At 43.8% G+C, this 23,414-nt stretch overlaps 1 protein-coding gene and 1 pseudogene across 1 annotated transcript in view; one reads left to right on the top strand and one right to left on the bottom strand.

Annotated features, from left to right (window-relative positions):
- Nucleotides 1–23,414, top strand: part of FGD3 (FYVE, RhoGEF and PH domain containing 3) — a 162,453-nt gene that overhangs the window by 20,818 nt on the left and 118,221 nt on the right. The gene's annotated exons all lie outside the window — the stretch shown is intronic.
- The window catches only part of LOC139439424 (FYVE, RhoGEF and PH domain-containing protein 6-like), a 65,751-nt pseudogene continuing 43,065 nt past the window's right edge, over nt 729–23,414 (bottom strand).

Here is a 23,414-nt window from a genome sequence, read left to right as displayed (position 1 = left end):
ATTTAGCAAGTGTCCTATAAGTTTGAAATTATATCAAAATAAAAAGCTAAGAAAAAAAAAAAAAAGCAAATGCAGAGATCCTGGAAGGATGGGGGCATGGCTTGCTGAGAATTTGGGGTAAGTCCTGTGCCACCTTTAGCCAGAAGCACCTGGGGGTGGTTGGAAAGTGCTCCAGTCTTTGTTTTCAGATCTGCTATGACAAACGCCACCTGATGGATTTGCTTAAACAATAGAAATTTATTGGCTCATGGCTTTGAGGCTAGGAGAAGTCCAATATTGAGGTGTCAAGAAGGCGATGCTTTCCCAGGAGCCTGGCATTGGGGGGCTGGCCCTTGGCCTTTGCAAGGCACTGCGTGTCTTTTCTCCTCTGATTCCGTTCACTTCCAGCTTCTTGCTCTTGTCCCTTGGCTCTGTCTCTCTGTCTGAATAAAGGACTCTGTAATTTGGATTAAAGCCCAGACTGATTCAGTTGGGACACCCCTTAACCAAAAATAACATCTTCAAAAGGTCCTATTTACAGTGCAGTCACACCCACAGGAATGGATGAAGATGAGGAGCGTGTTTTCTTGGGGTACATAACTCAGTCCCCAGCAGCTCCCCTGACCCTTGTTCAGATTTCAGTGGAAGGCGCTTCACTGGCGGACCTCCCCCTGGCCCCGCCCCGGCCTCCCACTCCGGGTGGCGGGTGGGTCGGGATCGTTTCAGGGGGGAAGGAACCATTCTTTTCATCACATCGGGCTCCAGAAATCCTGGCAGAAACCTCTGCCGCTTCCCCAAAGAATTCCTTCCAGAAGAGATCCCGAGTATTGGCTGCAGACCTTAGGAGGCTGCAGCGTCCACCCCCGCGCGAGGCTTTCCTTTCCGCGGCCGCTGTGGCCGGCGACCGGCAGGGGGCGGTGCAGACACGCAGCCTCGGCGGGGCGCGCGGGCGCGCGGGCGCGCGGGGGCGCGGGGGCGCGGGGGCGCGGGGGCGCGGGGGCGCGGGGGCGCGGGGGCGCGGGGGCGCGGGGGCGCGGGGGCGCGGGGGCGCGGGGGCGCGGGGGCGCGGGCTCCCCGTGGGCTCCCCGCCGGGCTTCCCTCCGCGGGCGCGCGGGCCGGCTGCCTGCGCTCCCGGCGCCTCCGTTGGCGCGCGTGTGAAGTGGGGACGAGGTGGGCTGTTGCGGTGATGTAGGGGCCACGCTGGGCGGGAGGCGGAGACTGCGTGGGTCCCTGCTCGGGGTCAGCCTGGCTTGCAGCAGGCTCGGGTGCGTGGCGGCCACTGTCCGCGCCCCCGCGCGGGGCACTCGTGGGACGGGGCTGCCAGGAAGATCCCGAGGCCCTTAAGGTGCACTGAGGACACCCATGCGTAAAGTAAATACTGACAAACGTCCCCCCTCCCCCCCCAACCCCACCCCTGTGGGGTGCTCACAGTGTCCTGTGGGGGGCAATTAAACGACCCGCCAACAGAATAGGTCCTGTGGGGGAAACACCCGGAGGAGAGAAAGAACAGTGCTGGGAAACAGGGGTGGGGCTACTTTGGGGGTGGGGGGTATTGGAGAAGGCCTCTCGGCACAGGTGACGTTTGGATGGGACTGGCCAGGTGGTCCTGCAGGAGCCTGTGGGCAGAGCTGGGATGGTCGGGGTCGCTGGGAAACCGAGCCCGGGCTCCATTTCTGCTCTGCCTCTTCCATGCTGTGTGATCTTGGGCACGTTCCTTGCCCTCTCTGAGCCTTGTTTTTCTAGCTATACACTACTGGGTTTGGGTCTCCCCTGCAAGACCTCCCACTGGTTTTGTGATCTGTCTGGTGACCAAGACTTGGTTAGAGGGTAGGCTGGGAGTCCATTTCTGCCGGTGTTTTTGCTGTCTAGGAAATTCTTGTCAGCGAGATGGGGAGACTGCCCCTTTCTTTCCTCTAGACGGCCTGAAGTACGGCTCACGCCGTGCTTTGGGGAAGCCAGGCATGGGCAAAGCTGTAAAAAATAGTCCACTGACAAATTTCCCACTGCCTGGTCCAGGTGATGCTCGGGAGCAGGAATGAAACTCGTAGATCTTGTTTGTTCCTCTGCTCCTGCTAATAAGGCATCATGGTGTGTGCGTCGGTCGTTGTTTTCTTTTTGGTTATTTTTGTTTTTTGTTTTTTTTAGGTGGTCCGGGGCCAGGGATTGAGCCCTTATCTCTCCTACTTGAGAAGCAGGCGCTCAGCGCTGAGCTACACCCACTCCGCAGGATCACGGTTTTAAAAATCTCCTTTTCAGAAAACAGTTCGGCAAGATAAATTCTTCTGACTTTTCAATGCCCTGACCCTTCCAGGCTTGCTTTATTTTTACACCTTGGAATTTGCAGGTGTTCCGAAGGGAAGGTGACTCGCCTGGCTTTTAAGTGCTGAAAACTCGGGGTTAGCTCTGTTGCTAAGACTTCTCGAAGGAGTGGCTGAGGCTGGCACGGAGTGGGACGAGTTTGGGTTTTTATATAATCCCCGCTCAGGCCACAGAGGTTTTCTGAGAACAAAGTCTCGAGGGGGGTCAGCAGCCCCCTGGGGGATCTTTCCAAGCGTGTTGATATTTGATATTCATAGGGTAATTGAAATGCCGGAGTCTGGGTATTTGAATAACGCTTGCTTGTGAAATGCTTTTCACTTTTGAAAAAGGTGAAAAACCATGACTCATACAGATATAAAAGGAGCGCGTGTCAAAGATTTTTATTTAATTCATTAATAATGAGTTAATAAGTTGTTAGAACCATTTAAAGGAGAATTCAGAGGCCACGCCTGTATAGGCAATGGGAAATGCTGATATGGATGTACAAAGAGATTCAAAACTGGTTACCCATTGGACAATAATCAGTTGTACTCTCAGTATACACAACTCATTTGCATTTTTATGGAGATGCATCACTAGCAGTAATATCAGTTATCTACAGCTTTCATAATCTCAGTTTTCAACAGTCCTTCACAAGTGTTCCTCATACTCATTTATTTTTATTTTTACTATTTTTTAAAGATTTTATTTTTTATTTATTTCTCTCCCCTTGCCCCCACCCCAGTTGTCTGCTCTCTGTGTCCATTTGCTGTGTGTTCTTCTCTGTCCACTTGTATTCTTATCAGCGGCACTGGGAATCTGTGTCTCTTTTTGTTGTGTCATCCTGCTGCGCCAGCTCTCTGTGTGCAGCCCCACTCCTGGGCAGGCTGCATTTTTTTTTTTGCGTGGGACGGCTCTCCTTATGGGGCACATTCCTTGTGCGTGAGGCTTTCCTATGCGGGGGACACCCCTGCGTGGCAGGGCACTCCTTGCGCGCATCAGCACTGCGCATGTGCCAGCTCCACACGGGTCAAGGAGGCCCGGGGTTTGAACCGCAGACCTCCCATGTAGTAGGCGGACGCCCTAACCACTGGGCCAAGTCTGCTTTCCTCTTACTCATTTTAAAAAGAAGACGTAAAATTTGAGATTTGAGTGTGTGGTGGGGAGGGGACAGGGGAGAATATTCCTTATTCTACTAATACCGCCAAGGGCTTCTCTTAGGTTTTTTTGAACATAAACATGTTGGTGAACTGCCCTCGTAGAGTTTTTCTACATTAGATTCAATGTAGACTTTTATCTACATTAAAACTTTAAGGGCAGCAGATAGAGCTCAAGTGGTCGAGTGTCCCCCTCCCACATGGGAGGTCCCAGGCTCGGTTCCTGAAAATACAAAAACAAACAACAAGCAAAACAAATGAAAAAAACCAGCAGGGAAGCCGGTGTGGCTCAGTGGTTGAGTGCCAGCTTCCATAGGGAAGTCCCAGGTTCAATTTCAGGCCCTGGACCTCAGTAAAACAAAAGAAAACAAAAAAGCTTTAAGCAGATTTCACCATGATTTCCATAATTCATGATTTATTAAACATAATGAAATAAAGAAAAAAATTAAAATTAAAATATAAAAAAACAAAGGAAAGAAAAAAAACCCAAAAACATAATGTAGGGGCGCGGGTGTAGCTCAGTGATTGAGCACCTGCTTCCTTGGGTTCAATCCCTGGGCAGCTAGTACCTTCTAAAAAACAAAACGAACAAAAAACTTAATGTCAATAAAAACAAAAGGAAAAAAACAGCAACAAAAAACATAATGTATGCCCCTGATATTTGAGTATTCAGACATTTTTCCCCAGGTTAAAAAAAGTTTTTGAAGTTATTTTTTAAAGATAGAGGGTGCTACTGCAATAGACCTTTGATGCTGCTAAATTAATTCTGTTGAGGAATTGCAGGGCTGTGGAGGTGGGAGTGGCGATGGGCCAGAGGCAACGGGAACGTGTTTGGGATTGCTGGTATAGGTTCACAGACCCCTACCGATGGAAAAGCTGCCGCCAGCTGCAAATGAGTCAGTTTCACCAGTCTCTCCTGTCTTGGCGATGATCATTAAAAAAAAAAAAAATTTTTTTTTAAATAGTGGAATAGGTGTCAAATGGGGGATGGTGGGTGAGTTATGTAATTCTGGAACTCTCTTAAGAATTCATTCCACAAAGTTGTGATACGTGCTGCAACATGATGACATCGAGAATGAAATACGCTAGACACAGAAGGAAAATTGTTCTGTGACTCCACTCGTGAAATACCTACAATAAGCAAATTCATAGAGATAGGAAGTAGATTAGGAGTTACCAGGGGCTGGGGGGAGGGGCGAATGGGGAATTATTACTCAGTGCAGGGCTTTTTAATCTTTTTTGTTCCATGGACTCCTTTGCCCGGTGAAAACCACGGACCCCTTCTCAGAATGTCGCGGTATTCAAGAAATAGATCACACCCACACCAACTTGCCCCCACAAGAATAATGTTTTTCTGAATTTCCAGTTCAAGCTCACAGACCTCTTGAAATCTTTCCATGGCCTCCTTGGGGATCCGTGGACTCCCCAGTTAAGAACTGCTGACTTAATGGGTACAGAGTTTCTATTTGGGTTGATGAAAAGCCTTGGGTAGGGAAGCGGACATGGCTCAACTGATAGAGCTTCTGCCTACCATATGGAGGGTCCAGGGTTCGATCCCCAGGGCCTCCTGACCCGCGTGGTGAGCCGGCCCATGCGCAGTGCTGCCACGCGCGAGGAGTGCTGTGCTGCGTAGGGGAGCCCCACACGCAAGGAGTGCACCCTGCAAGGAGAGCCACCCCTTGTGGAAAAAGCGCAGCCCGCCCAGGAGTGGTGCTGCACACACGGAGAGCTGATGCAGCAAGATGACACAACAAAAAAGAGATGCAGTTTCCTAGTGCTGCTGGATAATGCAAGCGTATGCAGAAGAACACACAGCGAATGGACATGGAGAGCAGACAGCGGGGCGGGGGGGGAGGGAAGATAAATCTTTAAAAAAGAAAAGAAAAGCCTTGTGTAATGGATGTTGGTTAGCACAACATTGTGAATGTAATTAATATCACTGAATTGCACACTTGAAAGTGGTTAAAATGTGAAATTTTTTGAGTTGTACATATGTTACCACAATAAAAAGTTTTTAGAAAAGTTCACAAATAATTGAATGCTGTGCTGTGCAAGACATAGCCCCTCCCTCACGAGCCAAGGGTAAGCGGGCTAGTGGATTACCTGGGAAAAACATTCTGCCCTCCACTAACACTGCGTGTGTACAGTTTGGAAATATTTGAATATGGTGCATGTGCAGATGTTCAGGGCGGGGGGGAGGGGGCAGGTAATTGCCCCAGGGTACCTCCGACAAGAGGAAGTCTGTTTAGACTCCGTTGGGCAGTTCCAATAGGTTGATGGTGGCTTGGGGCACAGTTGCAGCGACTGCCAGAGGTCAGTCACAGGTCAGCCCAGGCCACGGTCTCTGCTCCCCAGGAACTCCCAGCCCCATGGGGCGATGGCGCCACAGCAGCGGCATAAGGGCCAAGGTGAAGGGGGCTGACCAGCTGCCAAAGGCAAAGGGCATTTTGAAAGCAAGAGAGAAGCGACTTGTCACGTACAAGAGATCCCCAGTAAGGTTAAGAGCAGATTTCTTATAAAAACCATGGAGGCCAGGAGACAGTGGGATGGCATGTTACCAGAAGACCTGCCCTATAAGAAATGCTAAAGGGAGCCCCCAAAGCTGAAGTAAAGGAACCCTAGACAGTAACTCCAAGTCATAAGAGAGATAAAGAACCGTGGTAAAGGTAACTACATAGGTAAATATAAAATCCTATATTATTGTACTTCTGATTTGTAACTGCTTTCCCCCCATGGACTTAACAGGCAAATGTGTAAAATAACATCTTAAATCTAGGTTAATGGATATACAAGATATAAAGGTGTAACCTGAGAAAATAATATAAAGGGGGAGAGACAGAGATGTAGAGGAGTAGAGAGTTCGTGTAGAGCTGAAACTAGGTTGGTACTAGTTGAACTAAGTTGTTATTAGTTTTGGCTGTTAACTGTAATTACAAAGGTAACCACTAAGAAAATAACTAAAACAATATAAAGAAAAGGAGGAAATAAAATGGTAAATTATAACAAAGCAACTAAATGCAAAAAAAGAAAAAAAGTAAAGGCATAATTGAGGAACAAAAACATACAAGAAAACAAATAGCTAAATGGCAGAAGTGAATCCCTCCTTCTCAGTTATTACCTTAAAAGTCAATGGATAAAATCCCCTATTTAAAGGAAGAAATTGGTAGATTGGATGGAAAAACGTGATCTATCTATACACTGTCTACAAGAGACTTGCTTTCAGTACAAAGACACAAAGAGGGTGAAAGTAAAAGGGTGGAAAAAGATATTCCATGCAAACAGTAATCAAAAGAGAGCTGGAGTGGCTATTTTACTGCCAGACAAAATAGACTTCAAGTCAGAAAATAATTACAACAGATAAAGGATATTATGTATTGATAAAAGGTTCAATCTAGCAAGAAGGTATAATGATTATAAACATATGCCCCCCTCATAACAGAGCACCAAAATATATGAAGCAAAAATTGACAGAATTGAAGGGAGAAATAGGGGTACAATAATAGTTGGAGACTTCAACATGCCACTTTTTCAATAGTTGATAAAACATCTAAACAGAAGATCAATAAGGAAAGAGAGCACTTGAACATTACTCTTAACCAATTAGACCTAATGGGCATGTATAGAACTCTCCACCCAACAATAGCAGAATACACATTCTTCTCAAGTGCACAAGGAACATTTTCCAGGGTAGACCGTATGTTAGGCCACAAATCAAATCTTAAATTTAGAAAATATTGGAATCATAGAAAGTATCTTCTTGGACCAAAATGGAATAAAGCTAGAATCAATAATAGAAGGAATACTGATAAATTTATAAATATGTAGAAATTAAATAACATACTCCTAAACAACCAGTGGGTCAATGAAGAAATCACAAGGGAAATTAGGAAATACCTTGAGATGGATGAAAATGAAAACACAACATACCAAAACTTATGGAATGTAGTGAAGTCAGTGATCAGTGGAAAATTTATAGCTCTGAATGCCTACATTAAAAAAAAAATTACAAATCCATAACCTCACTTAACCCCTAAAGAAACTAGGGTAAGAAGAGCAAACCAACCCAAAGTTGGTAGCAGGAAGGAAATAGTAAAGATTAGAGTGGAGATAGGAGAAACGGAATCGAAAAACAATAGAGAGAATCAACAAAACCAAAAGTGTTTTTTTTAAAAGACCAATAAAATTAATAAACCTTTTTAGCCAGACTGACAAAGAAAGAGGGAGAGGACTTAAATAACTAAAATCAGAAATGAAAGTGGGGATTTTACTCCTACCTCAGAAATTAAAAGGATTATAAGAGGGTACAATGAACAATTATATGCCAATAAATTAGAAAACCTGCATGAAATGTTTTCCTGGGAATATATGAATTACCTTTAAAATTAAATAAATAAATAAACAAATAAATAAATAAATGACCTAATGAAGGGGAAAAAACCCTTGCCCTAAATGTGATTGCCTTAACTGATGCAGAAAAATTATTTGGAAAAAATCCAACACTCTGATGATAAAAATAATCAGGAAAGACAACCAGCAAGATGGCGGCGGAGTAAGGAGCTCCTAGAGTCAGCTCCTGCTACAGGACAGTTAGCAAACACCCAGAGCTCTCTGGAGCAGCTGAAGCGTCTGTTTGGGGGCTCCAGGAGGTCAGGAGAGCATCCTGCCACATCCTGGAAGGAATGGAAGGAGGAGGCTGCCCATCTGCAGGGAAGACTCATAAGTAGAGCGCTCCATGCCGCGGAGGCCGGGGCCCATCCTCCACTGGAGCTATTCCGTGGCTGGAATTGAAAGCTGCGCTTTCCAAAAATGGGGGAGGAAGAGATGGTTGGGCACCAACTTCAGCTACTGAGGAGTAAATTCAACTAAAGTATGATCCTGAGAACAGCTAAAGCTTGAGCATGACTAGATCAGAAAGGCTGGGAGCCGCCATCTTAACTCCGCGCCTGGCACGAGGGGAAGCGGGGCGGACTGAGGATCCCGGTGCTGGTGGGACCGGCTTCTTCCCACCCAGGTCAGATTGCAGGTCTAGCCTAGGCCCCGTGCCACCTCCAGCAGGGAGGAAGCTGCAGGGACCTGCGCCAGCCTCTCTGGGAAACAACTGGCCAAGCTGTATAGGTCGGTGATCATTTTACTCTGGTGGCACAAGCTGCCCCAGGAGCTGTTCTGTGGCTGGAATTGGAAGCTCCAATTCCCAAAAACAGGAGGAGGAGACCGTTGGCAGCCAATTTCAGCTACTGATTGGTAGACTCCGATGGCTAAGATATAACCCTGGGAACAGCTGGGGAGTGAATCTGCCCCAAGTCAGAAAGAGGACGGTGGCTGGCATTTTTGACTTTGCCCCCAGCCTGAGGGGAAGCCAGGCTGACAGAAAATCACAGTGACAGCAGGAACCGGTTTCTTTTTAAGATTTATTTTTCATTTATTTCTCGCCCTTTCCCCCCCAGTTGTTGGCTTTTTGTGTCCATTCACTGTGTGATCGTCTGTGTCTCTTGTATTCTTGTCAGCGGCACCAGGAATCTGTGTCTCTCTTTGTTGCGTCATCTTGCTGTGTCAGCTCTCCATGTGTGTGGCACCATTCCTGGGCAGGCTGCACTTTCTTTTGCGCTGGGCTGCTCTCCTTATGGGGCGCACTCCTTGCGCATGGGGCTCCCCTACGCGGGGACACCCTGCATGGCACAGCACTCCTTGCGCGCATCAGCACTGCACGTGGACCAGCTCCACACAGGTCAAGGAGGCCCAGGTTTGAAACTTGGACCTCCCACGTGGTAGACGGATACCCTATCTTTTGGGCCAAATACGCTTCCCCCAAGAATCTTATATCCACCAATACTGTCTTTCAAAAATGAGGGCAAGATTAGAATATTCACAGATAAACAGAAACTGAGAGAATTTCTAAGCAAGAGACCAGAATTTCAGGAAATGCTAAAGGGTGTGCTAGAGTCTAAAAAGAGAAGACAGGAGAGCGAGGCCTGGAAAAGAGTCTAGAAATGAAGATTTTCAATAAAAGTAACTAAAAGTGTCAAAAGAGTGGTGAAAATAAAATATGACAGATGAACGGAACCAACGATGTAAAGCACTTATATTCAGAAAACTGCAACTCAGTGTTAAAAGAAATAAAAAAAGGCCTAAATAACTGGAAGAATATTCCATGCTCATGGATTGGAAGACTAAATATCATTAAGATGTCAATTCTACTCAAACTCGGGGAAGTGGACTTGGCCCAGTGGTTAGGGCACCCATCTACCACATGGGAGGTCCACAGTTCAAACCCCAGGCCTCCTTGACCCATGTGGAGCTGGCCCATGCACAGTGCTGATGTGCACAAGGAGTACCGTGCCACGAGGGGGTGTCCCTGTGTAGGGGAACCCCACATGCAAGGAGTGTGCCCCGTTAAGGAGAGCCACCCAGCGCGAAAGAAGGTGCAGCCTGCCTGAGAATGGCGCTGCTCACACGGAGAGGTGACGCAGCAAAAAGAAACACAGATTCCCATGCCGCTGACAACAACAGAAGTCGACAAAGAAGACGCAGCAAATAGACACAGAGAACAGACAACCAGGCTGGGGTGGGGAGAGGAAGGGGAGAGAAATAAATAAATAAATAAATCTTAAAAAAAATTCTACTCAAACTGATATGCAGATTCAATGCAATCCTGATAAAAATTCCACCTGTGTTAAAAAACAACAACACGATGATCAAATTTATTTGGAAGGGTAAGGGGTCCTGAATAGCCAGAAACATCATAAAAAGGAAAAGTAAATCATCATCTCCAGAATTTAAATCATAGTGCCTAGCTATAGTGGTAAAAATAGCATGGTACTGGCATAAAGAAAGACACATAGACGAATGGAACCAAATTTATGGTTCAGAAACAGACCCTCACATGTGTGGTCAAGTGATTTTTGACAAGCCTGTCAAACCCACACAGCTCGGACAGAACAGCCCATTCAACAAGTGATGCTGAAAGAACTGGATAGCCATAGCCAAAAGAAGGAAAGAGGACCCCTATCTCGTACCTTATCCATAAATTAACTAAAAATCGATTAAAAAAACTAAAAATAAAAGCAAGAACCATAAAACTTCTAGAAGAAATTGTAGGAAATAACTTCAAGATGTGGTGGTAGGTGGTGGATTCTTAAAGGAGATAAAAGGAAGACTGAGGTGGACTACTGATGTTCAATGTTTGTAGAAGTTTTAATTAGCTTTACTGTAAAAGTGTGGGCATGTATGGAGTGGATGGTAACACATATCAACAGCTATTTTATAAATGGGGATGTGGCTGAAAATGGTAGTTTTAGTATGTAAATGCCAATTGACAGAATGCTAGAGAATAATCTAGTAACTGAATAGCACAGTAAACCAAGAGGTGGGTGAGAATTGTGCTTGATGGTACAGATGCAAGAGTGTCCTTCATGAGCTAGAGCAAATGTACATCACTACTGCAGGATGTTGGGGATGTGGAGAAGTATGGGAAAAATACAACTGGAGTGACCTATGGATTGTGGTAGCAGTAATAATATAATATTTTTGCATCTATGCCAAAGGTGTACTGTGTTATTAATGAGGCAGTATGGAAAATGTGAGCCAAATGTACACTATGGACATGGTAACCATCAGATGATATTGTCTTATCTGTAGCAAATGTTCCACCACAGTGTGGTATGTTGATGAAGGGGTGTTGTTTGAGAATTCTGCACGTGTGCATGATTGTTTTATAAGTTTACAACTTCTCTCATAAAAAATATATTTAAAAAATAGTAATAGGGTGGCTTGGGGGAAAAACACCCCAAATGTAAGATAAGGACTATGATTAATAGTAAGATTTTGACAATATTTTTTCATAATTTGTAACAAACATCTCATGACAATGCAAAGTGTTGGTGGAGGGTTGATGTATGGGACGATATTCTGTACGATGTTATGCATGTTTGCTTTGTAAGTTCATAACTTTTACTATACCTTTATTGTTTATGTACATTCATATATAAATGATGTAAAGACAATAATAGGGTTGGTTGGGGGAGAAATACTTTGGTTAGTAGTAATATTCTGATGATGCTCTTTAATCATTAGTTAGAAAGGTTTAGCAACAATGCAAGTTATTGGTGGTAGAGTGAGTTATGAGAGTCCTGTATGATGTTATATGTTTGTTTTGTAAGTTCACAATTATTATTATACACTTATCGTGTATGTATGTTTATGCATGAGTGATATACTTCAATAAGTTATTTTTTTTTTAATCATGAAACTAGAAATATAAGGTGTTTTAGCTTCTTAGACCATGGAATGGTTTGCCTTGAACAATGGGAATTTATTAGCTTACAGTTTTGAGGCCAAGAAAATGTCCAAATCAAGGCATCCTCAAGGCAGCTTTCTTCCTGAAGACTGGCTGCCAGCGATCCTTGCCTCCTCTGCCACATGACAAGGCACTTGGCCGCACGGTCTCCCCTTCTCTTCTGGGTTTCGTTGGTTTCCGCCATGGGCCTTTGTGGCTTTCTCTTTCTCTCTGTCTTCATTCCATTTGTAAAAGACTCCGGGAATAGGATTAAGTCCCATCCTGACTGAGGTGGGTCATACCTTAATGAAGTACCTCATCAAAAGATCCTACTTACAATGAATGGGCCCAACCCACAGGAATGGCTTAGATTTAAGAACATGCTTTTCTGGGGGTACATGCAGTTTCAAACCAGCACAGAGGGGAATGTTCTCAACCTGATAAAGGGCATATGTGAAAACTCCACAGCTAACATCAATCATTGGTGGAAACTGAAAGCTTGGCCTCTAAGATCAGGACCAAGACAAGGATGCCCACTTGCACTACTGCTATTCAACATTAAATCAGAAGTTCTAGGTAGAGCAGGTAGGTGAGAAAAAGAAATAAAAGGCATCCAAACTGGAATTGAAAGGAGAAAAGCTACCTTGTAATTGCAGATGACATGATCTTATATCTAGGAAATTCTTTTTTTTAAAAAAAAAAAGATTAATTTATTTCTCCCCACCCCTCATTGTTTGCACTTGCTGTGTCTGTTTGTCTTCCTTGTTTCTTTAGGAGGCGCCGGGAGTTGAACCTGGTGCCTCTGATGTGGGAGGGAGGCACCTAATCGAGCCAGCTCTGTTCTGTGCTTTATTGTGTCTCTCAGTATGTTTTTCTTCCTGTGTCTCTTATTGTATCATCTTGTTGCGTCAGCTTGCTGGGCTTGCCCATTGCATCGGCTCACTGTCTTGCTTGTCTTCTTTCGGAGGCACAGGGAACCTCCACTCCCTGCTTTGTTGCGTCTCTCGTTAGATTTTTCTTCTTGTGTCTCTTGTTTAATCATTTTGTTGTATCAGCTTGCCACACATGCCCATTGCACCAGCTTGCTGTCTTCTTTAGGAGGCACCAGGAACCGAACCAGGGACCTCCCACGTAATAGGTGGGAGCCCAGTTGCTTGAGCCACGTCTGCCTCCTTCAGAAATTCTTGAGAATCCACCTCCCCCACCCCTCAAGAAAGCCCTGTTATAGTTAATAAATAAATTCAACAAAGTTACAGGATACAAAACAAATGTGCAAAATTCAGTTGTATTTCTATACCCCAGCAGTGAACAATCCAAGAAAAAATTAATAAACCAATTTCATTTACAATAGCATTCAAAAGAATAAAATACTATATAAAGCACTCTTCCAACTCAGCAACAAAAAGACAAACAACCCAATTAAAAAATGGGTAAAAGACTTGAACAGATATTTCTCCAAAGGAGATGGCCAATAAACAAATGAAAAGATGCCCAACATCATTAGTCATTTGGGAAATGCAAATCCAAACCACAGTGAATACCATTTCACACCTACTACGATGGCTATAATAATAATAAACCCAGAAAATCACAAGTGCTGATGAGGAAATAGGAACCTTTGTACATTGCTGGGGGGAATATAAAATGGTGCAGTCTGTGTAAAACAATTTAGCTGTTCCTTAAAAAAAGTTAAATGTAGAATAACCATACAGTCCAGGAATTCTATTCCTAGCTATATACTCAAAAAGAATGAAAAGAGAGACTCAAACAGGTATTTGTACAGCAGTATTCATAGTAGTATTATTTTTCTTTTTTAAGATTTATTTTATTTACTCCCCACCCCCATTCCCTGCTCTCTGTGTCCATTCACTGTATGTTCTTCTGTGTCTGCTTGTGTTCTCATTAGGCAGCTCTGGGAACTGATCCTGGGACCTTCCAGAGTGGGAGAGAAGTGATTACTCTCTTGCACCACCTCAGCTCCCTGTTCTGCTTCATCTTCTTATTTTCTCTCCTCTGTTTCTCTTGTTGCATCATCTTGCTGTGCCAGCTCTCAGTGTCAGCCAGCACTCCTGCATGGGGCAACTTTCCAGTGCTGGGCAGCATTCCCACGCGAGGGTGCACTCCTGCGTGGGGCGGCATTCCACTCCGTGTGGGCCAGCTTGCCCTCACGAGGAGGTCCTGGGTGTCAAACCCTGGACCTCATATATGGTAGACAGGAGCCCAGTTGATTGTGCCACATCCGTTTCCCCATAGTAGCATTATTTACAATAGCCAGAAGATGGAATCAACTCAACTATCCATCAACAGATGGATGGGTAAACAAAATGTTTGTGCAATGTTTATGTAATGTAATATTATTCAGCCGTAAAGAGGAATGCAGTTCTGGCTCATGCTACGATGTGGATGAACCTTGAAAACATTATAAGTGAAAGAAGCCAAACACAAAGGCCACAGGTTGTATGATTCCACTTATTTGAAATATCTAGAATAGGCAAATTCGTAGAGATAGCAAGTAGATTACAGGTTATCAGGGATGGCCATGTAGGGAGTTCTTGCTTAATGGTACAGAGTTTGTTTGGGATGATGTAAAGATTTGAAAATAAGTAGAGGTGATGGCTACATAGCCTTGTGAATGTTACTTTAATGGCAAATATTATGTTACATAGTTTACCACAATTAAAAGAAATTAACTCAGGAAACTTGAAAAAAAATAGTACCAAGAGTTCCCCTAATAGAAACTCTTCTGTAACCATCGTACTATGGTCAAAACGAGAACATTTACATTTGTACACCGTTATTAACTAAACTGCAGCCCTTTTTCAAGTTTCACCAAATTTCCCACTGCCTGTCAAACTCTGGAGTTTTCCCTACAGCCATAATAAATGGCAAGTTGCCATACTCCGGTATGTCCTCATGATGGCATATGTTTCCATTCTCCGGTACCCAGCTGCCTATAACAGGTTGACAAGAGGCCTCAGGTGATGAGTGTCTGGAGAGCATCTTGTCACCCAAAGCCTGAGCTCTGGGACCATTCTCTGCGCTGGTGCGGCCCCAGGAATTCCTCCTGTCGGTGGGGGGAGGTATTCTGAGCTGCAGGTATCTGCGGAATACGCCTAAATGGGTTTACAGTCATATTTTGGTATTCAACAGCTTTGAAATTTCATCAGATTTGGTACTCAATGCATTTTGAAGTGAAACTTTTATCCTAGTAAAATCTGGTACTGGCACAAGCTAGAACTTGCGGGTGTTGGTTGCCTGGTGACTCACTACCCCTTCCAGCTGAAGCAAAGGGTCATGCCTCAGGCAGTAGCTCTCGCCCTGCGCACATCCCTTTGCAGTCTTATCTTAGCTTCTGTGGTCATCTTGCATATTTTGTGGGTTTTTTCGCGTCATGGGTCCTAAGAAAACGAGCTGTGATAACGCTGAGCAGAAAAGAAAATTACTTTGCACCACCACTGGGCAAAAAAAAAGAAGAGGTAAATATGAAAGCGGTATTCGCATTGCTGATCTTGCGAGGAAATACGGTGTGCCTAGAACAGTGGTCGCCACCATCATTAAGGATAAAGAAGTGATAAATAGGCTGATGTTGCGAAAGGAGTTAGAGCATTAATGAAGCAGCGTTCCCAAACCCTCAAGGAAGTTGAAAAGCCGTTCTTAATTTGGGTAAAGGAGAAGCAGTTAGCAGGCGACAGTGTATCAGAGGCCATGGTATGTGATAAAGCGAATGTGTTGCATACTGATATTTTGAAAAACAAACCAGAACCCAGTGATCAGAGTGTTGAAGTGGTTAAGGCCAGCCATGGCTGATTTGATAATTTAATAATTTTAAAAAGAGGGCCGGCATCCATGGTGTCGTGAGGCGTGGCGAGACAGTGAGTGCTAATAAAGAGTCTCCTGATGAATTCGTCAGGGAATTTCATCGAGGCTGAGGATTTTATTCCCCACCAAGTTTTTACCTGTATTGAGACCAGAATTTAAAAAAAAAAAAAAAAGCCAAGTAGAACCTACATCACAAAAGAGGAGAAGGCATTGCCAGGCTAGAATTGGTGGCCAGAAGCTGTGACTCAGAGAGACTCTGAAGGGTGTGAGGCTGACCCAGGCCCGCAGGTGCAGAGGGTGCAGCTGTGCAGGGTGTTGGGTCTTTGGGCCAATCCGTGGGGCTGGAGGCGGAGGCTGCTGACGTGGAGGAGTTGGTGGAAGAAGATCATGAAGAGCTCAGCCCTGAGGAGCTGCAGCAACCACAGAAGGGGCAGCCACAAGAGGCGGCTGAGGAGAGTTCTTCAGGTGAGGAGGGGGTAAGGGAGGAGGCCCCCAGTTCCTTGATAAAAGCAATGTGTGCAAAATGGGCAGAAGTTCAAAACTTTTGGAGAAGTGCCATCCGGACAAAGCTCTGACAGGCAGAAATGTGGGTTTATTGAATGACCAAACAATTTCACAGCTTCAAGGGACTTCTGGAAAGAAGACAGAAGCTGTCCTCATTGGATGAGTTTTTAGTGAAGGTGACAGAATGTGTCAGAGACCGTGGTGCAAGTTGAGAAAAGGCAGAAAAGAGAAAGAAGCCCTGCAGGGCAGGTGCCGGGTGCCCCACGGGAGGGGACTCCTGCTAGCAGCGCTCACGTGGCCTCCCTGCTCACCGCTCTCCCCCTACCACCCCGTTAGGCCAGGGGCTCTTCTCAGTACAGGGAAAGGGAAGTTTTATTTTACTTAACCTAAGTATTTATTAATTTTGGGGCTTATTTCTCATGGAAAGTAATGATATGCAGCCCTACCTTTTAACATATTGCCTTAGAAATGTACATTGTCTTTGGTTTGGGAACGGATTCAATTTATTTACATTATTCCTTATGGGAAAAATTTATTTGGTGCTTGTCTTTGGTACTCATCGCTCCTCCCAGAACCAATTAATGACGAGTACCGAGGTACCGCTGTGCTTCTCTTCTCCTCCCAACAAAGCCAGGCCCATCCCTTTCCATCCCTTTCCAAACCCCACCTGAGAGCCTGCCTGTGGCTGTGCCTCCAAGTTGGGTGTTCTTGGACGAGAATTTCTGAAAGTCCCTCTTCATGAAATAGAGGGGCAGCTTCAGAGAGCGTTTGAGAGTCTTTGCAAGGCTCAGTGCTCCTTTCCACATCCATAGCAGATAATGATTCTTTTTTAAGATTTATTTTTATTTATTTCTGCACCCCCCCCCCCCCGCCCTTGTCTGCTCTCTGTGTCCATTTGCTGTGTGTTCTTCTGTGTCTGCTTGCATTCTTGTCAGGAGCACCGGAATCCGTGTCTCTTTTCTTTGTTGTTGCATCATCTTGCTGCATCAGCTCTCCGTGTGTGTGACACCACTCCTGGGCAGGCTGCGCTTTTTTCACATGGGGCGGCTCTCCTTGCAGCGCATACTCCTTGCTGTGGGGCTCCCTTATGCGGCGGACACCCCCGTGTGCCATGGTACTCCTTGCATGCATCAGCGCTGGCGCTGTGCATGGGCCAGCTCAGCACACAGGTCAGGAGGCCCTGGGTGTCAAACCCTGGACCCTCCGTATGGTAGGGGATGCTCTATCAGTTGAGCCAAGTCTGCTTCCCCAGATAATGATTTTGCTGTAGGTTCGGTTGGGGCAGTTGAAGTCTCACTATTTGAGGGTATGGTGACCAGGATTCTGGGTTTCCTGCGAAGGGTAAAACAGGATGAAGTGACTCCACACTGACTTTTGTGAAGCCTGTTAGGCATATCAAAGGAGGATGGCATATCATGGATTTTGGCACACAAATGTCAAAGGTGGCCTCTTTCTAGAAATCTGAAATGTTTTCTTCATTTGAGGGTTAAGAACTTTTCTCCCCAAGCTGCTCTGAGACATTTTTTTAAAGCACTCCTGAAGCAGGCAAGCTGTAGCTGTGTCTTTGAAGTTTTTTTTTGGGGGGGGGGGCAATTCTTGAGGAACTTTCATCTTTTACTGTAGATTCTCTTTGCATTTGAGGGGCAGACATCCCCAAGTTACAGGCAGTAGGCAAGTTAATTTGAGCAGCTTAAGCAGGTCCATAGACAGAGTACTGCAGCTTATGAAACTGGCCCCTTTGTCCATGGCAAGTGATCTTCTAGAACCATCTTCTGTCTTGCTGCCAGAATTCAAACTAGAGTCAGTAGCTAAGGGAGGTGCTGTTTTTTCAAAGGATAAAGTGGCATGGCACACGGTTTTCTGTGAATTGACCAAGTCTTGTGTGTCACTGTTGGAGGACAGATTCAATTCACTTTTACATCCTTGCTTCACTTTATCTCCCTGTTCCTGGTTATAGAAAATATTCTGATAAACAGCACTTATTTTATAATTTTTCAAATTGTCTCCAACATAGCAAGAAGAGGTACTATCTGAATTCTCTGGTTCTTCAGTACTTTCACTAGGAGTGTCTAAATTCTTTCTCTACTTACTTTTTTAGGATGTCCCTGGGATTGAACCCAGGACCTCGTACATGGGAAGCAGGTGTTAACCACTGAGCTACAGCCACTTCCCAAGTGTCTATATTTTTTTGGTGTAACAGACAAGCAATACATGTCTTTTGGGCTTGGGAATTGGGAATTTTTTTTGGCATATGGTGCTACATGAATTCCTAAAGGACCAAGGCCTTTCACTTCTGATTTCTTATGAACTCTGTCTGGAGATTTAAAAAGTACCCCTTTTACCGTTCTCCAGAGCTTCTTGTTCGAATGAACGAAGACAACTACTGCTTTTCCACTGCCATCCTGACAAGTTCCAACATTTTGAAATTCATCACTAGGAGGTTGTGGTGAGGATCCAGATCTTTCTCCAAGCTGGACATGGACGATGGCACATCCATAAATTCACTTCTGAATTGTGTTTTGGAATTCCTTCCTTTCTAAGTCCCAGGTTCAATCCCCAACACAAAAACAAATCAAAACAAACCTATGCTTTTTAAATTTATTTCTCCCCCCTCCCTCCATTGCCTGCTCTCTGTGTCCATTTGCTATGTCTGCTTGTATTCTCATTAGGCAGCTCTGGGAACCGATCCTGGGACCTTCCAGAGTGGGAGAGAGGCGATCATTCTCTTGCACCACCTCAGCTCCCTGGTCTGCTGTGTCTCTTATTCTCTCTCCTCTGTGTCTCTTTGCGTTGCGTCACCTTGCTGCGCCAGCTCTGTGCGTGGGCCAGCACTCCTGCATGGGGCAGCACTCCTGCACAGGCCAGCACTCCGCGTGGGCCAGCTTGCCCTCACCAGGAGGCCCTGGGCACTGAACCCTGGACCTCCTATATGGCAGACGGGAGCCCAATTGCTTGAGCCACATCAGCTTCCCCCTGAGTTGGTTTTATCTTCTGTTTGCTTGTTTGTTTTTGTTTGTTTCTGTTTTTAGGAGGCACTGGGAACCGAACCTGGAACCTCCCATGTGGGAAGCAGGTGCTCAAGTGCTTGAACCACATCCGCTCTTCTGTCTCATAGTTTTGAGGTTAGGGAAAAAACAAAGCCCAAGAAAAAAAACAAAAGAAAAAAAAAAAGAAACACAGAAAGCAAACAAAAAACATAAAAAATAAAAATAAAAGGAAAAGGGAAAAAAAAAGTCCAAATCAAGGCACCATCAAGGTGACGCTTTCTCCCTGAAGATGCATGTTCTGGGCTGGCTGCCAGCAGTCCTGGGCCACTTTGTCCCATGGCAAGGCTCCTGGTGGCATCTCCTGGTGTCTCCCTTCTCTTCTGGCTTCTGTTGGTTTCAGCTTCTGGCTGCTCCCTCTGTGGCTTTCTCCCTCTGTCTGAATTTCATTCTCTTATAAAGGTCTCCAGTAATAGGATTAAGACTCATTCGGATGAACTGAGGTAACCTCATCTAAAACTCCTCCTTATAATGGGTTCACACCCACAGGAAGGGATTAGATTTAAGAACAACCTTTTCTTGGGTATGTCCAGCTTCAAATCACTACACCATGCAAATCTTGCTTCTCCTGTACTTTCCTTCCACTAATTTTAGCATCCGTTGGTGGTTCTAGTTGGCAACATTTATTACTGTGGTGTTGCCTAATGATGAGTCTCTATTTCCTCTTTCTGTCCACATTCATTAAATAGAATTCTTCTGTGAGGAAGAGCTGTTCCTTCCCCCTGCATTTCTTTCTTTCTTCAGTTATTTATATCAGCATAGGCTGTGGATATTTATTTTATTCTAATATTATCATTTCTTTTGTTACCCAATTTCTTCTAGCTTTGGCAACTAGGATCTCCCTCAGGATGGACCTGTTGTAACTGAAAAATTACCAGATGTGTTTTAACTCACTGACTTTTTATTTAAGTCATTGCTAACCTTCTGATACTTTGCAATGTAGGCCAAAGAAAATACCAATGACTGTGATAACTGACTGAATTATAACCTCGATGCATGTTTGCCTCTTGAGGTAGCCAGAAGTGGTTATCTGTAAGTGTTGTAAATCACTGAACTGTAACCCAGAGGCCTTGTTTCTTCTTTCCTTTCTTCCTTCCTTTTTTTTTTTTTTTTAATAGGAGGTACCAGGGATTGACCCCAGGACCTTGTATATAGGAAGCAGACGCTCAACCACTGAGCTACATCTGTCCCTGCCTTGTTTCTTTAATGCTGTTGCTAAATTTTGAAACTGCATGACTTGACTTGGTAACTGGACAGTGACGAGACAAGTCATTTATTTCTCTCCCCACTTGTATTTCCTTTTCTTATTTTCCAACCCTCTAGTGGAGTGTCTGTCTCTAACCTCATTATCATCCTGAGTCTGTCTGCCTCTGTTTGAATGCTATAAAACTTTTCTCCGGTTGGGGAGGGAGATTTATGGCCAATAGGTCTTCTGATCTTCTTGCTTTGCCTTTAGCAATAAACTCTTTCTCTCTTTGAAACTCTGGTGTCACATAATTGGCTCTTCTGTACACATCTGGCAGAGAACTCCCACATTAATTGGTTATCACTGTATTCTTTTGATAAGATCCTATCTCCTTTTTTGTTGTTGTTTGTTTGTTTTATTTCCTTACTTTCTAGCATGACAAGATGTTCCAGGCTCATCTTGATTTTTTCCTGCCTTATCCCTGAAATCAACCACTTCCCCTAGGAGTCCTGGTTCCTTCTATTAGAGAATAGTGTTTAGAGATCAACATCTGGACACTAGGGGTGCTCATTGCTTCTAAGCATGCTCTTGGTGGACAAAGCTAGAAAATATATGTATATATATTAACCATATCTATATTTCTATATTATCTGCATATATATTAAAAGCCGTGAGTTTATACTGATACCGTTGAGTCTAATCCATTTTTTTTTCCTTTCTGTGAATTGTAAGTTCAAGTCTTTTTTTCCATTTTTTTCTACAGGGCTTTTGGTCCGTAGTCCTTCAATTTTTTTAGAGTTCTCTTTATATTAGGGACATTAGCCATTTGTTTGTGGTGTATGTGGTGATTATTTTCTTCCTGTCAGTTGTCTTTTGACTTTGTTTGGTATTTTTGTCATGCAAATTTTAAAAATTATGTAGTCAAAGTATCAGTCTTTCCTTTTATTGCCTCCAGATTTTGTCATTGTTAGAAAGTCTTCTCTTATACCCAGGTTGAAGAGGACTTCACCCATGTTTTGTTTTGTTTTGTTCTGTTTGAAAGTTAGTTCTTCTATGACTTATGTTTTTGCATTTAGATCCTAGTCCATTTGGAATTTATTCTTCTGCATAAATTTTTGCGCATTTTGCCAAGTGCCTATCTATTTTTTCCAGCACCATTTATTTTCACTTCAGTGATTTGCGTTCCCACTTTTGTCTTATACTAAATTTCTGTATCTCTTTGTGTTTAACTCTGAAATTTCTACTATTTCATTGGTCTATTCGTCTATTCATGCACCAGTACCACACTTCCAATTATAGAGGCTTTAAAATGTGTTGTCAATTCTCATAAGCTTAGTCTCCTCCTTGAAGTTTTTCTTTTTCAGTGTTTTCCTTCCTATTTTTGCATGTTTGTTTCTCCATATTAACTTTATTGTCAACTTGCCCAGGTCGATAAATTAGCTTGCTGGTATTTTTATTGAGCTTTCTTTGAATCTATAAGATAACTTAGGGAGAACTTACATCTTTTTAATGTTGAGTCATTCTATCTAAGAACAGAGGTGTCTGTTTGTTCTATTCTTTGATGTTTTCCAGAAGTATTTCAAAATTGCCTTTGTATAGATTTTGCACATTTCTTATTAAATTATTCCCCAGAGCTTAATTTCCTTCACTCCTACTACATGGGCTTTTCTCTACCATTATGTCTTCTAACGGTTATAGGTTGTGTATATGAAGGCTATTGATTTATATATGTTAATTTTATATCCTGCTATTCAATTAATTCTTTTATTCTCTGAATATTAATTGTTTTATTCTCTGAACTGGTCTTTTCAGTCACTCTCTGGGTTTTTTTTTTTTTTACCCATTCTTATGCCTCTCATTGATTTTTCTTGTTTAATTGCATTGACTAATACCTCTAGTACACTGTTGAATAGTAGTAGAGATAATGGCATCCTTGCCTTGTTCCTGATTTTAGAGGAAATGCCTCTAATGTGGGTCCATTAAATAAAATACTACGTCTAATGACCTGGGTACCATGTTTAGAAAGTACCCCCAATTCTATGTCCTGGAGTGTTTTTATCATGCATGGCTGTTGAATTTTATCAAAGGCTTTTTTTAGTGTCTATGGAGATAGCCATATGATATTTCCCTTAGATTCATTACTATGGTATATAATATTAATGTATTTCCTGGCAGAGTTTACTTGTTTATGTATGTGTTGATTTGTTTTGGTTGGGAGGAACTGTCATTCAGTTTTGTGGTCTTCTTTTCTCTTATAGAATCTTAAAATTTCTACCCTCTCTCTTTTTCTCTTGCTCTACCCTCTTCCTTAAGGAGCCTTCTTCCCTTTTGGTTTTTGCCTTTTTTCTGTCCCTGTAATGGGCTCAAGCTGGGAGGCAAGGGACTTAATTATGAGTTTGGTGTTGACATTTTTTTGGAATGACACAGGCCCCATATTTATTTAACCAGAGATGTCAGAGGACACGGGAGGATTCAGTGCATTCAAGGCTGATTAATTCAGGCTGCGCAGTGAGTAGCGACATCACATTGTTTTTATTTTTTGTTCTTCAATTTTTAATGTAAATTTCCTGAATAGGGAACACTTGCGTATAGTACAGAATTTAAAAGGTGCAGCAGGACACGGTGAAACGCTCCTCACTTCACCCCAGTCCTTCCCAGCGGTTCAGCATACCTTGCCATGGCTTAGTTTGTAGGGTTGCTATGACAGATACCACACACAACTTGGCTTCAACAGCAGAAAGTTATCATTTCACAGTTTTGGAAGCCAGAAGTCCAAAATCAAGGTCCTGACAGGCCATGCTTTCTCCCAGAGTCTGTAGCGTACTGGGACTGGCTCACTCATCATCTCTGGGCTTCTCTGGCTTGCATGCCTGGCTCTCTCCTGTGGTGATCTGGCTCCTTCTTTGGAAATGATGGGCAAGTTCTCCCTCTGCAACGTGGATGAATCTTGAAGACATAATGTTGAGTGAAATAAGCCAGACACAACAGGACAAATACTGTATGAGCTCACTTATTTGAAATAACTACAATATGAAAACTCATAAAGAGAGAAGAAGATTACAGGGTACCAGGGTTGGGGAAGTGGGAGTGAGTGAGTAATTGGTGTGGAGTTTCTGTTTGAGGTGATGGAAAACTTTTGGTCATGGATGGTGCTG

The sequence above is a fragment of the Dasypus novemcinctus genome, chromosome 8 (genome assembly GCF_030445035.2).
Source record: "Dasypus novemcinctus isolate mDasNov1 chromosome 8, mDasNov1.1.hap2, whole genome shotgun sequence".
Taxonomy (NCBI): Eukaryota; Metazoa; Chordata; class Mammalia; order Cingulata; family Dasypodidae; genus Dasypus; species Dasypus novemcinctus.
Note: the sequence above shows the minus strand (reverse complement) of the source record. Positions and strands in the feature narration are given on the sequence as shown.